Source organism: Mesoplodon mirus (genome assembly GCF_964341445.2).
Source record: "Mesoplodon mirus genome assembly, chromosome: 3".
In the NCBI taxonomy this organism is placed as follows: domain Eukaryota; kingdom Metazoa; phylum Chordata; class Mammalia; order Artiodactyla; family Ziphiidae; genus Mesoplodon; species Mesoplodon mirus.
This window is the reverse complement of record NC_138978.1, coordinates 75726025-75738177: the sequence shown is the minus strand read 5'-3', so window position 1 is coordinate 75738177 and position 12153 is coordinate 75726025.

The window sequence follows — 12153 nt, the reverse complement described above, 5'->3', positions numbered from 1 at the left end:
TTTTGAAATATCCATTGTAAAGCATTTAGCATAAACAAATATGAAGGTTAGAATTTTGAGGAGGAGGTTAACGTTGCTACAGATGATGACTATGACCAAGGTGATATCTCCTTGTCTGTCGAGGGACTGAGCTGGTATATAGCACCCTTAGGAAAGGTAGCCATTTATTCAAGAAGGGAAAGTACTGCATATTTATTTCTTGGTTCATTTACTTATTTATTCTGTGTAATTTAGGGGAAATGTCATGAATCTTGAAGTCAGATCCTGGTTCAAATTCCAGTTCTACCATGAGTATATGTATCACTGTGTGTGTTTGTGAGTGCAAGTGTTTAACACTATGAACCACATCTTCTTAATTTGTAAAATGTGAGTTAAACTAATTGATTAGATGGATAAGTCTAATCATATAGAATAACTTGCTGTGAAAATATCATCCTCCTTGTAAGACATCTGGCATATATTTGTTGCACAAGAAATGTTTTTTCCATTGAACTTTTCCTTCACATATAAATATATTTATTTATCTAGTCACCCTTTTATGTGCCAGCCTCTGAGAATCTAAAGATAAGATATAGTCCATGCTTCTTAGAAGATCACATTCTGTAAAAGGAGAAAAATATATTTTCAAAGTTTATTGTAATACACTTTAGCAAATATCACAATGGAGATATGAAGAAAATGCTGGGAGAACACAGAGAATGGTGGAACTAATCTACAGTAACAACAGGAGTTGGAAAGGCTTTGTAGGTATACCCTCTGTGAACTGGTATCTCCAGATGAATAGAGGTTTCAGTAGAGAGGGGGAAGAGGGGTGTTCTAAGAAGAAGTAGTGATATTGTTTGTTATATCTTGTCTCATTCTTGTAGTTTTGATCATTTAGGTTCATTTTTTTTTAATAAAAGCAACTGATTAATTTTCAGTCAATTCTTGTTACTCTTCTTACTTGAGTTATTGGCAACATTTAACAAAGCTGAGCACTCCTTCTTTCATATAATATGTTTTACTTGGCAGCCAGAAAGTTATATTTTCTTTGTTCTCCTACTTCATAGAATGTTCCCTTGTCGACTTTGCTGGTTCTTCCTCCTTGTCCTCTTTACTGCTTAACAATTTATGTGCCCTAGGCCTCTGTCTTCCCACCTCCTCACATCTTTACTGATATTCATTCCGTCAGTGAGCACATCCTGTCCATTGACTTTATATACCACCTATATGAAGACCATTCACAATATTAAGTTGTTCCTCCAGCCTTACTTGTGATGCCAGCTTTGTTTATCACAAGAGCCAGGGTGAGCTCTTTAAAAGGTGAGCAGGATCACACTGATGCTCTGCAAAGCTCAGCCAAGCCCCACCATGACCCATGGTTTCTCATTTTATTTTCAGCAAAACCCAAAATCCTTACGAGGTCTTATAAAATGGTCTCCTTTTATGTCCCTGACCTACCCTCTACCCACTGCTCCTTACTCACACTACTGCAGCCATTCTCCCCACTCCAATCCTTGTTGCTCCTAGAAAATGCCAAGCAGTCAGGAGAACAGCTAGATACAGACTGGAGAAAATGAGGACAAGCTAAACCTGCCAGCCCCTCTGCATCTGTCTCTCACAGAATTTAACCACATTGACCTTCGAAGAACTGTGGCTACTTCTTTTCTTCTACTTTTCAAATATTACATTTCTCTTTTGGCCAACCTCGTAGGAAAGGGATTTGGGGATCTGAGGTTCCAGCTTATTCAAGTGGGTAAATTAGAAAACCACCACAGCTGTTAATATGAGAAATAATTTCTTTGACCATTTCTCCACAATTGAATTCCTATTTCCTATTACTGAAGTTGAAGAAGCTATATAGCATAATAATTAATAGTAAAGTCTTTAGTGCCAGACAAACCTGTGTTTAAAATCTTAGTACTGGCATTTACTGCCTATAGGAGATTGGAAAACTTACTTAACCTTTCTTAGGTCTGAACTACAAAGTAGGGTAGTAATATAACTACCTCAAGAGTTCTTCTAATGATTAAAAGGTAGAAGGTATGTAAATCACCTAGAACCTAATAAATATCCAAAAGTATTAGCTATGATGAGACTTCTTATTATATTTAGCAAATGTCATACATATAATAATGAAAGCTAAAATAAATATTAAAAAATTTCGAAGAGAATTATTGAGGCGTGGCAGGAAAGGGGGGCGTGGCAAGTAGTGCATAAACTGAATAATTAGTCCCCAGCCACTAGTTTCACTATAATTACAAAGTTCCTGGTGGCAATGTTAAAACGTTAATCCTCAAGAAATATCTAGGTAGTAACAGTGGAGATAGTGGGAGTGGAAATGCAACCAAACTTTCCCAAATGTTTCACACTCTTTTGACCTCCTCTATTATCTTAAATATCCCTTCATGTTGTGACTATTAAACGAAGATACCCGGACTCTGAGACTTAAAAAAAAAAAAAAAATCACTGTCAAGTAGAGTTTGAACTCTTCTAGGAAAAACATACTTTCAGCGTTCATATTCACTTGTGATCCCTGAAAGAAAGCACAGGTTTTATTGAAATGAGCAGGAGGTCTTTGGCTAATTGTTACCTAGGTGCAATGTAAGTGTAACCCATGTTTGTTCACACTACATCAAACTGAGAAGTGGGGTAAAGTCACAAAAGCAGTGGCACAATGGCATTTTTCAGGCTTAGCTCTCATGGACAGCATTGTGCAAACCTCAGCTCACAATCAAATTACTTCTGACTAATTCAGGAATTACCCAGGGACTATGCCATGTTTATTGCTGGTTGTAATCATCCAATTTGATACATAGTAGCCTTCTTCTTCCCCACTCCTGGAACTGTAGCTCAATCACCAGGTCACATAAAAGTTCTGGCTCTGTGCTACAGCACATGCAGTGACTCTCCTTCTGTTGTTGATATCTGCATTGGGGCCCAACAGCCAGGAAAGGAAGCTGTTGTTCTCTTCCCTTCCTGCTGGACTCATAAGCCCTGATTTCCTGGTTGTCACACCAGGATAAACCAGTGTGGATTAGCCCCCTGTGGCTGTCTCCTATTGCTGCTGCTGCTTCCAATAGTTCAGTTCTATGCTTCTAATAACACCTCTTTGAACAAGGGGAAAAGTCCTACATCCAAATTTGTGTTTCATTTTGCTCTTTTCCATAAGGTACAAAGCATTTGTGCTGCTTTATGCTCTCAATGTCCTAATTAGATTTTAGTTATATGACTAAGTTATAATCAGAAGAAAAAAATTCCATTTGAATTTCTAAGTGAGAACCCTGTAATTGTTTGAAAGAAATATTGTTTCCATTGAGCCATCAGGGTGGAGATGAGACCTCAAGTGCATTCAAATAGCAGAAGATGAGTAAGACCACAAATGGATGAGCAAAAAAAAAAAAAAAAAAAACTGAATAATGAAAGGAGGAAGAGAAGAAAAAGAAGAGATTGAGGGAAGACTTGCAGCATTTTATGATTTATCTCAGTAACCCTCAAATCTTTTATTCAATTTGCTAATTCTAGTAAAATTTCTTAAAAGTCTTGACTAATTGGCTTTATTTTAAAAGCAGTAAAGCTCTGTATTAAGGTTGACACAGGATGAAATTAGTATAGTCCCAGGAGCTAGAGCAATGATTTTTCAAGAGTTTGCAGAAGTCTTAGAAAGTTTTAGGTTTATTCTAAATGATGGAATTTGTATTATTAAAGTAAACATACCTAGAGCTCCAGGGAAAAATAGTTATCACAGATCTTAAGAATTAAAAGATATTCTTGTTACCTCTTCTTGTCAAGACTGGCAAGGTAGCCTGGGATGGGAAGTAGAGAAGGTTTTCTCCAAAGAACATACTTTGCAACACAGGAAATTCCCCTCCCTAACTTATCACCCATTTTCATTGAGCCAAAGGAATGCCTTCTGACTCTTTCCTAAAAGCTATTGGGGACTTCAGGTCTTTTGGGTATTAGCTGCCCATTCTTCTTGCTTGAACCCTGCAATAAATGTTGTACTTTCCTTCACCAAAACCAGGTGTCAGTAGATTGGCTTTAAGTACATCAGGTAATCAGAACTTAGTTCTGTTCAGTAATAAATGAAAGAGGATTTATTGTATGTAGAACATGAGCATGGAAATTGTTACTCCCTGGTCAAATTTCAAAATTGTACATGATTTGGAGGAAAACTGACCTCTGGAGATTAAAAGGAGCATCCAAAAATAAATAATCCATAAACTGCTTTGTGAAATAGTAATTCAAATAGTTTGGGATTTATCACATAATTTAATTCGCACTTGTGAAATGGATAGGAGAGTTAATATTAACCTCATTTTACAGATGAAAAAATTAAAGATCAAGGTCATTAACTATGACATGCTCCCATTCGTTTTGAATTCTAATAATATAGCTTAGTGGTGAATATATTGGCCTGAATGTCAGAAAACTTGATTGGGTTCTAGTCCTGGCCCTTCATTTATCAGCTTTTGGATTTGAGAGAAATTACTTGTTTTCCTAAATTAGAAATAATCTTTATTATCAGAAATATTATTCACTTTTCCAATAATATAAGGCTATTGTGAGGATAAAATGAGTTAATGTATGCCAAAAAAAACTATTTAATTGCAAAAGTCTCCATAATTCTATTATTTTAAAATTTTTGTCTAACATCATTTTACATAAATAAAACTTAGAGCCCTCAAGAATTGAGAATATTAATACACTCACATGTAAAACTGGCAAAATACACACATTCTTGATCTCGTTTAGATCCTTGTTGTATTTGAACAACAGAAGGGGTTACCTCAGTTTCTTAGATGAATTCAAGGATTTTTCTACAAAAGGTAGTCAATTGAACTGGTTGCTCCAAAGGATATTAATGTGTGAAGTACTCTATTAAAGGATTCCTCTTTGATCTACTTTCTTTGAAACCATTACAAAAGTACCAGACCTTAGCAGCCATTAGATATTATCAGGTTAATCCATGCCCTTTCATGTCAGGATGTAAACATTATTAAACACTAACTGGATCTTGGAGACTAACATGTTAACATATGACAACTCCATTGTCTCGATCTATTTTTCATAATAAATGAATTATAAAACTTGACCAGAACAGGCCAGGCGTTTACAATCTCTCTGTTTTCCTTCAGTTCTAGGGAGATAAAGAGCAAACTATTAAATGTTTGATCACTCTCAATAAGTGCTAGTATAAGTAATATTCAGCATTGATTATGACTTGTCAAAGTGAGCCTTGAAAATATGAAGTCTTTATGCTCTTAACATACTTGCACATATTAAATGGATGAAAAAAGTTTACTATACAAGAGTGGTATCAGATTTTTAAGTACTTATGGTTCAGATATTTTAAACCATATACCTTTAAAATACTGAATTCTTGGTTAGTTTCCAAATGAGGTTTCGTTCTTTTTAAAAAACACAACATAGTATTTCCACTTGAATACATTTTAAAACCTTCATGTTACCACAAATGCCACCTATTTAAAAAGGCACTCATTAACCTCCCCTCAAATAAATTACAATTCTGAAATTCATTGTTTTTGTGAATGTCACTATATTATTAATGGTCTATACAGTTTGAACTTGATGGCTTGCGGTCGCCACCCTCTGCTGTCACTGAGCTGCCCTGGAGCTCCAGGGGAGGGCAGCCTTACTGTGCTGCCAGCTCTGGAGGGGTGCCACCAGCTGAAGCCACGACCATCCTGGGTACCACGGGCCAGTTGTTTCAACAAGTAACTTAAAGACAAAATGGAAAAACAAGGAGGTTTTTGCCTGAGATCATGCTGTTGTGAAACCATGAATGGCCATCTTGGGCCAGACAAACTCCCAGAATCACTTATTGGGAGCAAGAGCCGATGGGTCCAGTGAGCTTCCCAGCATGAGGCAAGCACTCTCCTAGAGCTTCCAAATGTTTCTTGAAAAACAGTTGTTCTGAGGTTTTTGAGTTGTTATTTAATTGTACTGAAAAAAACTTCTTGTTTATCTCCAGGTCTCTGGTAGCAACACGGCATTTTGCTTGAACCCTTGGTTTGTCTAAAGGAGACCTTGCTTTTGGAGGTTTTGATTAAAAAGTTCTGTGTATGACAGGGTTTCTTGATCTGCATGTGGACTTCTGATTTTAAAATGCTGCATTTCACTCAGTAGGAAGCGAAGATGTTATCCGTTTCCAGAGAAGTTTTATGTAATGTTCCAGAAGATAAAGGCTTTGATTTTCCCATGATCAGATGATTTGAATCCACTAGCATGACTAAAAACCTTTAGATTACACTGACTAGAAGGAATAATCACAGAGGGGGAAAACTCAGTTTAATGGTGGAAACTTTAATCTGCATTTGAATCTTTTGAAACCCACTGAATGTATTCCAGTGGTTTGCACAATGTGTTTTTCTATCTTCCCTTCACAAGTTCCCTGACCTGAACTTGAAGGCCACCTTTATTCACACAAGGAAAGGATTTTTCCATTTGGAGGTCAACATGTCAGAGTAGGACTGCATGATAAGAACTGAGCACCACAGGAGGACTTCCAAGATGGTGGAGGAATAAGACGTGGAGATCACCTTCCTCCCCACAAATACATAAAAAAATTCATCTCCTTGTGTAACAACTCTTACAGAACACTTACTGAACACTGGCAGAAGAACTCAGACTTCCCAAAAGGCAAGAAACTCCCCACTTACCTGGCCGTGTGGATAACAGGGTCTTAGTGCACCAGCCGGGTGTCAGGCTGAGCATCTGAGGTGGGAGAGCCAAGTCCACAATATTGGACCACCAGAAACCTCCTGACCCCACATAATATCAAATGGTGAAGGCTCTCCCAGAGATCTCAATCTCAATGCTAAGACCCAGCTCCACTCAACGACCAGCAAGCTCCAGTACTGGACACCGCATGCCAAACAACTAGCAAGACATGAACACAACCCTACCCATTAGCAGATAGGCTGCCTAAAATCATAATAAGTTCACAGACACCCCAAAACACACCACCAGAGGTGGTCCTGCCCACCAGAAAGACAAGATCCAGCCTCACCTACCAGAATACAGGCACAAATACCCTCCACCAGGAAGCCTAAACAACCCATTGAACCAAACTTACACACTGGGGGAATATACCAAAAACAACAGGAACTACAAACCTGCAGCCTGCAGAAAGGAGACCACAAACACAGTAAGTTAAGCAAAATGAGAAGACTGAGAAATACTCAGATGATGAAGGAGCAAAGTAAAAACCCACCAGACCAAACAAATGAAGAGGAAATAGGCAGGCTACCTGAAAAAGAATTCAGAGTAATGATACTAAGGATGATACAAAATCTTGGAAATAAAATGGAGAAAATACAAGAAACGTTTAACAAGGACCTAGAAGAACTAAAGAGTAAACAAACAATGATGAAAAACACAATAAATGAAATGTAAATTCTCTACAAGGAATCAGTATCAGAATAACGGAGGCAGAAGAACGGATAAGTGACCTGGAAGACAAAATAGTGGAAATAGCTACCGCAGAGGAGAATAAAGAAAAAAGAATAAAAAGAATTGCCGACAGTCTCAGAGACCTCTGGGACAACATTAAATGAATCAACATTCGAAGTTAAGGGTTTCCAGAAGAATAAAATAAAAAGAAAACATCTGCAAAAATATTTGAAGACATTATAGTTGAAAACTTCCCTAATATGGGAAAGGAAATACTCAATCAAGTCCAGGAACCTCAGAGAGTCCCAAACAGGATAACTCCAAGGAGAAACATGCCAAGACACATATAAATCAAACTATCAAAAATTATACACAAAGAAAAAATATTAAAAGCAGCGAGGGAAAATCAACAGATAACATACAAGAGAATCCCCATAAGGTGAACAGCTGATCTTTCAGCAGAAACTCTACAAACCAGAAGACAGTGGCAGGAAATATTTAAAACGATGAAAGGGAATAACTTACAATGAAGACTACTCCACCCAGCAAGGATCTCATTCAGATTCAATGGAGAAATTAAAAACTTTACAGACATGCAAAAGCTACGAGAATTAAGCACCAAATCAGCTTTACAACAAATACTAAAGGAACTACTCTAGGCAGGAAACACAAGAGAAGGAAAAGACCTATAATAACAAACCCAAAACAATTAAGAAAATGGTAATAGGAATATACATATCGATAATTACCTTAAATGTAAATGGATTGAATGCTCTAACCAAAACACATAGACTGGCTGAGTGGATACAAAAACAAGACCCATATATATGCTGTCTACAAGAGACCCACTTCAGACCTAGGGACACATACAGACTGAAAGTGAGGGGATGGAAAAAGATATTCCATGCAAATGGAAATCAAAAGAAAGCTGGAGTATTCATCCTCATATCAGATAAAATAGACTTTAAAATAAAGACTGTTACAAGAGACAAAGAACACTACATAATGATCAAGGGATCAATCCAAGAAGAAGATATAACAATTGTAAATATTTATGCACCCAACATAGGAGCACCTCAATACATAAGGCAAATGCTAACAGCCATAAAAGGGGAAATTGACAGTAACACAAGCATAGGAGAAGACTTTATCACCCCACTTTCACCAATAGACAGATCATCCAAAATGAAAATAAATAAGGAAACACAAGCTTTAAAGGACACATTAGACAAGATGGACTTACTTGATATTTATAAAACATTCCATCCAAGAACAACACTTTCTTCTCAACTGCTCATGGAACATTCTCCAGGATAGATCAAATCATGGGTTACAAATCAAGCCTTGGTAAATATAAGAAAATTGAAATCATATCAAGTATCTTTTCTGACCACAATGCTATGAGACTAGATATCAATTACAGGAAAAAACAAAAATACAAACACATGGAAGCTAAACAATATACTACTAAATAACCAAGATATGACAGAAGAAAGCAAAGAGGAAATCAAAAAATACCTATAAACAAATAGCAATGAAAACACAATGACCCAAACCTATGGGACACAGCAAAAGCAGTTCTAAGAGAGAAGTTTATTGCAATAAAATACTACCTCAAGAAACAAGAAACATCTCACATAAACAATCTAACCTTACACTTAAAGCAATTAGAGAAAGAAGAACAGAAAAACCCCAAAGTTAGCAGAAGGAAAGAAATCATAAAGATCAGATCAGAAATAATTGAAAAAGAAATGAAGAAAACAATAAAAAAGATCAATAAAACTAAAAGCTGGTTCTTTGAGAAGATAAACAAAATTGATAAAACATCAGCCAGATTCATCAAGAAAAAAGGGAGAAGACACAAATCCATAGAATTAGAAATGAAAACAAAGAAATATCACTGACACTGCAGAAATATAAAGGATCATGCAAGACTACTCCAAGCAACTATATGCCAATGAAATGGACAACCTGGAAGAAATGGAGAAATTCTTGAGAATTTGTCTCCACCTCCTGAACCAGAAAAAAAGAAAATATAGACCAACCAATCACAAGCACTGAAATTGAAACTGTGATTAAAAATTTTCCAACAAACAAAAACCCAGGACAGATGGCTTCACAGGTGAATTCTATCAAACATTTAGAGAAGAGCTAACACTTATACTTCTCAAACTATTCCAACATATAGCAGAGGGAGGAACAGTCCCAGACTCATTCTATGAGGCCTCTTTCACCCTGATGCCAAAACCAGACAATGATGTAACAAAAAAAAAAAAAAGAGAAAACTACAAGCCAATATCACTGATGAACATAGGTGCAAAAATTCTCAATGAAATACCAGCAAATAGGATCCAACGGCACATTAAAAGGATCATACACCATGATCAAGTGGGATATTTCCCAGGAATGCAAGGATTCTTCAATATACACAAATCAATCAATGTGATACACCATATTAACAAATTGAAAGATAAAACCATATGATCATCTCAATAGATGCAGAAAAAGTTTTTGACAAAATTCAACACCCATTTATGACAAAAACCATCCAGAAAGTTGGCACAGAGGGAACTTACCTCAACATAATAAAAGCCATATATGACAAACTAACAGCCAACATCATTCTCAGTGGTGAAAAATTGAAACCATTTCCACCAAGATCAGGAAAAAGACAAGGTTGCCCACTCTCACCATTATTATTCAACATAGTTTTGGAAGTTTTATCCACAGCAATCAGAGAAGAAAAGGAAATAAAAGGAATCCAAATCGAAAAAGAAGAAGTAAAACTGTTACTGTTTACAGATATGATACTATACATAGAGAATCCTAAAGATGCTACCAGAAAACTACTAGAACAAATCAATGAACTTGGTAAAGTAGCAGGATACAAAATTAATGCACAGAAATCTCTTGTATTTCTATACATTAATGATGTAAATTCTGAAAGAGAAATTAATGAAACACTCCCATTTATCATTTCAACAAAAAGAATAAAATACCTTGGAATAAAGCTATCTAAGGAGACAAAAGACCAGTATGCAGAAAACTATAAGACACTGATGAAAGAAATTAAAGACGATACAAAGATATGGAGAGATATACCATGTTCTTGGATTGGAAGAATCACTATTGTGAAAATGACTATAATACCCAAGGCAATCTACAGATTCAATGCAATACCTATAAAACTACCAATGACATTTTTCACAAAACTAGAACAAAAATTTCACAGTTTCTGTGCAAACACAAAAGACCCCAAATAGCCAAATCAATCTTGAGAAAGAAAAATGAAGCTGAAGCAATCACGCTCCTGGACTTCAGACTATACTACAAAGCTACAGTAATCAAGACAGTATGGTACTGCCACAAAAACAGAAATATACATCAGTGGAACAGGACAGAAAGCCCAGAGATAAACCCACACACAGAAGGTGACCTTATCTTTGACAAAGGAGGCAAGAATACACAATGGAGAAAAATAGCCTCTTCAATAAGTGGTGCTGGGAAAACTGGACAGCTATATGTAAAAGAATGAAATTAGAATACCTCCTAACACCATACACAAAAATAAACTCAAAATGGATTAAAGGCCTAAATGTAAGACCAGACACTATAAAATTCTTAGAGGAAAACATAGGCAGAACACTCTATGACATACATCACAACAGAATCCTTTTTGACTCACCTCCTAGCAAAATGCAAATAAAAACAAAGATAAAAACTGGGACCTCATAAACCTTAAATTCTTTTCCACAGCAAAGGAAACCATAAACAAGACGAAAAGACAACCCTCAGAATGGGAGAAAATATTTGCAAATGAAGCAACTGACAAAGGATTAATCTCCAAAATATACAAGCAGCTTATGCAGCTCAATATCAAAAAAACAAACAACCCAATCCAAAACTGGACAGAAGACTTAAATAGACGTTTCTCCAAAGAAGATATACAGATTGCCAACAAACACATGAAAAGATGCTCAACATCACTAATCATTAGAGTAATGCAAATTAAAGAAATGCAAATCAAAACTACAATGAGGTATCACCTCACACAGGTCAGAATGGCCATCATCAAAAAATCTACAAACAATAAATGCTGGAGAGGGTGTGGAGAAAAGGGAACCCTCTTGCACTTTTGGTAGGAATGTAAATTGATAGAGCTACTGTGAAGTATAGTAAGGAGGTTCCTTAGAAAACTAAAACTAGAACTACCATATGACCCAACAATCCCACTACTGGGCATATATCCTGAGAAAACCATAATTCAAAAAGAGTCAAGTACCCCAATGTTCATTGCAGCACTACTGACAATAGTTAGGACATGGAAGCAACCTAAGTTTCCATCAACAGATGAATGGATAAAGAAGATGTGGCACATATATGCAATAGAATATTATTCAGCCATAAAAAGAAATAAAATTGAATTATTTGTAGTGAGATGGATGGACCTAGAGTCTGTCATACAGAGTGAAGTATGTCAGAAAGAGAAAAACAAATACTGTATGCTAACACATATATATCGAATCTAAAAAAAAAAAATGGTTATGAAGAACTTAGGGTCAGGACAGGAATAAAGACATAGAGAATGGACTTGAGGACATGGGGAGGGGGAAAGGTAAACTGGGACAAAGTGAGAGTGGCATTGACATATATACTCCACCAAATGTAAAATAGATAACTACTGGGAAGCAGTCACATAGCACAGGGAGATCAGCTTGGTGCTTTGTGTCCACCTAGAGGGGTGGGATAGGGAGGGTA